Genomic DNA, 5,134 nt, shown 5'->3' with positions numbered 1-5,134 from the left:
TAATAATAATCAATAACAATAATAATAATAATAATAATAATAATAATAATAATAATAATAATAATAATAATAATCCTTTCTCCTATAGGAACAAAACCTAATAATAATAATAATAGTAATAATAATAATAATAATAATACACCAAGATGTAGCAGTTACAAGAGTCAAACATAAAGTTTGTACCTGCTGTCATCAGAGCATTGGGTTCAATACCACTTGAAGAAACACATAGACACTTTAGAAATACCCTACAATGTAGGTGTATTGCAAAAATCGGTATTGATTGGAATTGCATGTGTATTGCATTAAGTACTGTCTGTCTGAGGTCCTTCTTGTGACTTGACAGATGGTACAACTCCCAGTAAACACAATATCTTTAATCAACAACATCACAATATTGGATACTGTGCAATGTCTTAAATAATAGCGATAATAATAAATGCCTTGATACAGTATCAGGCACCGGTTCTCATGACTTCCGATCTCAGCTGATTGGGAGTGTTATCATGTACATTGCTTTGTCTTGGTATAAAAGATGGGCTACAACAAGTATTCTGCTCCATGCAACAGATTTGCTTGTCAGTTGTTTGACCATAACCAGTTGAGCATGCCCCTTAGTGATTGATGATATATGCATCTTTGATCATGAGCAGAAGTAGAGGGTGAGCATCATAGCCATGTGTTGAGAGGAATTCTTTGGGGCTAGAATAATTCACCTCTGGAAACATGATTATTTTGCGCATCATTCTTAAACAAACCTCATTCAGTGGTTTTCAGTGGGAAGGGCTACTTAACCTGAAGTAAATTCTAACTGGACTCCTCCTGCAAGGTCATGCGCTGTTTATCTTGAGATGGGATCACCGTGTTATGTACATGTTGTGATGCATGTGCCTGGTGCACCCTTATCAGATGGGTTGTCATGATGGGTATACTGGGCTTCATATATTTGTAATCCATCTGATGGTATGCACTGCTCTCCCACCACAATAAGTAGGGCAACAAACTCTTTTACTCATTTACTCTTTTACTTGTTTCAGTCATTTTGACTGTGGCCATGCTGGAGCACTGCCTTTAGTCAAGCAAATCGACCTCAGGACTTATTCTTTGTAAGCCTAATACTTATTCTATCGGTCTCTTTTGCCGAACCACTAAGTTACGGGGACGTAAACACACCAGCATCGGTTGTCAAGCGATGTTGGGGAGGGGACACACATACAAACATATACACACGCATGTATATATATATATATATATATATACGACGGGCTTCTTTCAGTTTCCATCTACCGAATCCACTCACGAGGCTTTGGTCGACAAGAGGCTATAGTAGAAAACATTTGCCCAAGGTGCCACACAGTGAGACTGAACCCAGAACCATGTGGTTGGTAAGCAAGCTACTTACCACACAGCCACTCCTGCACCTGTGGCAAAATTGTTAGCATGCCAGGCAAAATGTTTTGCAGCATTTTGTCCATCTTGACATTCTGAGTTAGCCTTTCATCTTTTCAAGGTCAATAAAATAAGTATTAGTTGACCACTGGGGTCGATGTAATCGACTTACCACCTCCGCATAAACTGCTGGCCATGTGTCAAAATTTGAAACCAATGATGATGATGATGTTGATGATAACTGTTTAGCTCAAAGTTATCAAATATCAATCGGGAAAAAAATTGACAGAATTTCTCTAACTTTACTTGACTGACGGAAATGTTTTGTAGATTGATTTGGTGTTTCTTCTCAGAAACCATTTCCAAAAGATCAATGTTGTTTCATTTCGTATTGAATATTGATTCTTGCTATTTCAAAAGAATATGTGTGATATGTGTGTGTGTGTGTGTGTGTGTGTGTGTGTGTATTTGAGCATGTGTGTGTGTGTGAGTATGATCAATAACTAAAGAGCAATGTTTAAGAAGCCACCCACTAAACAAGATATAGAGACAGCAGCAATATATAGTGACCACAAGTCGGGGCTGTTGTTACAATCATTCACAGTCTCAAAACACAACTAATTTATTGTTCCATGTCACACAAACATCTCTTTACTTCCTGCTTCCTAATCTATTATTTTGACACCATTTTCTTTATTCATTTTGCTTTATTCTTCAGTGAAGAATTTTTTCAAAACCCTGAAGAAGCAGTTTCCATTAACTTTCTTTACTTTTCCTTTTTGTAACTTTTGCTGTTGCTGTTGTTGCTATTATTGCTGCAATGCTTGTTGTTGTTTTTATATTACTGTTGCTTTTACTGTTATTGTATATTGTGATTTTTAATGTTGTTGTTTTTTTTTATCTGTTTCAGTTCATACTGGGACACTGCTGTGAAGAACTTTTAGTTAAAGAAATTGACCCCAGGACATTTTTTGTTTTCAGTCTGGCACTTATTACACCAGACACTTTTTGCTGAACTACTAAGTTTGGGATACATAAATAAACCAACATCAGTTGTTAAGTGGTGGTGGGGTGGGAGACAAACACACACACACATACATGCACACACAAACAAATATATAAATATATATATAATGTGAGAGAGTTAGGGGTTGAGGATTCAACCCACTAAGGGATAGTATCTATCCAATATACTGCTGGGACGGTACTCAATTATTGTTACACTAGTGTTATACCAAGTGCAATAAATGGGAGTGGGTAAAAGGTGGGTAATATATATATATACACATATATATGATGGGCTTCTTTCAGTTTCTGTCTACAAAATCCATTCACAAGGCTTTGGTTTGCCTGAAGCTATAGTAGAAGACACTTGCCTAGGGTGCTATGCAGTGGGAATGAACCCAGAACCATGTGGCTGAGAAGCAAGCTTCTTACCACACAGCCACGCCTGCACCTTGTGTTTTTTAATTTTGTTTTTATTTTATTTAACTTGTTGTTTATTATATTGTTGTTTGTTGTTGATAAGTTCATGTTGATGATGTTGGTATTTTCTCTTCTCAAAAACAAATCTATTACACACCCTATCTCCCAACCTTACCTACCAAAATACTACTGGTTTTCCATCAGTGGACTGTGGCTATGCTGGGGCCCCATCCTCAACTGGTTTTTAGTAGAATTCATTTGAACCCCAGTCCTTATTCTGCTTCTTCCATCACTGATCTTGATTTGCTGAATATTTTTAACATTACCTTCTTTTAGTGTAAAAGAATGTAAGTCTTCCATACATCGATTCTACCTTCTAATCACAGTCAATAGAGTCACTATGGCTTCATCATTTAAGATTGGTAAGATTGGATGGGAATGAAGGTATATTATAGATAAATAAATAAATAAATAAATAAATATACACACACACATATATATATGATTATATATACATACATATATACACATGTATATATATACATATATACATATACATACATGCTTACATACATATATATATATATATATATATATATATATATATATATATATATATATATATATATATATATATATATACACACACACATACATACATACATACATACATACATACATACATACATACATACATGCATATACACATATACATACAAGAGATTAATAAGAGAAAATGGATTGAACAACATTCTTCAATTCATATCTCTACAATTGCTTCCACACATCATTACGCCCATAGTACATTGATGAGATAATGCAATTAACATCTTGTGTAATCACTGTCATTCATCAAAGGTGTAAAATGTGTTTCTTCAGGTGATTTTTTTAGATAAGTTCTTGTAGATGATACTATATATGCGTGTGTGTGTATATATATGCTAATATGTATATATATTCATACACACACACATATATGATGATGATATATAAATGACAGTAACCTTATCTTCGTGGTTGATGATTTCAAAGGGCATGTTGGGAAGCACCCAGGTGTTGTCCAGGGAGCATGGTGGCCATGGAATTGGCTCTCAAAACAAGGAGGGAACAAGGCTGCTGAAGTTCTGTGATGCAAATGACCTAATGATATGTAACACCAGCTTCAGTAAACTGGCCAGTCACCTGGTAATCTATAAATTCGGTGATCACACTACCCAGATCAACTACATTCACCAGAAAGCAGGATTCATGGCTACTCTTGAATGCAAAGCCCTTCCCTGCTGAAGAGTGTACCCATATCCCAGGATAGGTTACTCATTAGTGACTTCAAACTGCAGGCACAAAAGATTCCAAGATGCAAGCCAGTTTGGAAAAGAAGAATTTAGAAGCTTAAGAATCTTTTGAATAGTCAGAGGTTTAGTGACTTCCTAACCGAAGCATTGGATGAGAAGGAGGAGGAGTTGCAGACTTACAAAATAGAGAATAACTGGAAGTTCCTACAAGACAACTGACTGATGGCCACAGACCAAATTTGTGGATGGTGCAAAGTCCCAACCAGATCTAGGGTGATATGGTGGTGGAACAATGTAGTTGACAGGGCCATTAGAGGTTTGGAAGGACTGGAAGTTTGGGAGTAGCAAAGAGCTACATCACCCAGCTAGAAGGTAAGCTAGGAAGCAGGTATACTTAGCCAGAGTTGAAACAGAAAGGAAGATGTCTGCCAATGTTCTGCAGAGTGAGGACCAGTAGCTTGAAGTGTTTCAGTTTGCAAGACAGTGTGCCAGAGAAAATTGTGATGTTGTGGGAGAGAAGTGTGTTAACATGGATGATGGTTCACTTGCAGTTAGTGACTCTGCAAAGAAAGAGGCTTGGAAACGCCACTATGAAAGGCTTCTAACTGTAGAAAACTCACGGGAGAAGGAGAGTCTGCCTAATGTTGATCCAACAGAGGGAATAGCAATCCAAAGGAGTAGGTAGAAACTCCATAAGATGTACCCAATGCAAGCTATGGACACATAAGAGGTGCAGCAATATCAGAGGAAGATTAACTGAGAAAACAGTTTTTGTGTGTGGAAGGTGCATGGGTACAATGAACACTGAAAATGTACAGAAAATGAACTTTATAGGCTGCCAGTAGGGTAAGCTAGAGGTAGTTGATAGCTTCTGCTATTTAGGTGACTAAATCAATAATGGAGGTGATGCTCCATTAGCTGCAAGAATAAGAACAGGCTGGGCAAAATTCAGAGAGCTCCTACTGTTGTTGGCAACAAAGGCCTCTCCTCAGAGTGAAAGGCAGACTATATGATGCCTGTGTGCAAAC

At 37.0% G+C, this 5,134-nt stretch overlaps 1 protein-coding gene across 2 annotated transcripts in view; it reads right to left on the bottom strand.

Moving 5' to 3' along the window:
• LOC106871796 (kinesin-like protein KIF25) overlaps positions 1-5,134 on the bottom strand; it is a 505,449-nt gene that overhangs the window by 454,341 nt on the left and 45,974 nt on the right. The window lies entirely within an intron of this gene.

This window comes from Octopus bimaculoides, chromosome 4, assembly GCF_001194135.2.
Source record: "Octopus bimaculoides isolate UCB-OBI-ISO-001 chromosome 4, ASM119413v2, whole genome shotgun sequence".
NCBI classification, from domain to species: domain Eukaryota; kingdom Metazoa; phylum Mollusca; class Cephalopoda; order Octopoda; family Octopodidae; genus Octopus; species Octopus bimaculoides.
This window is presented reverse-complemented; position numbering and strand designations above follow the sequence as displayed.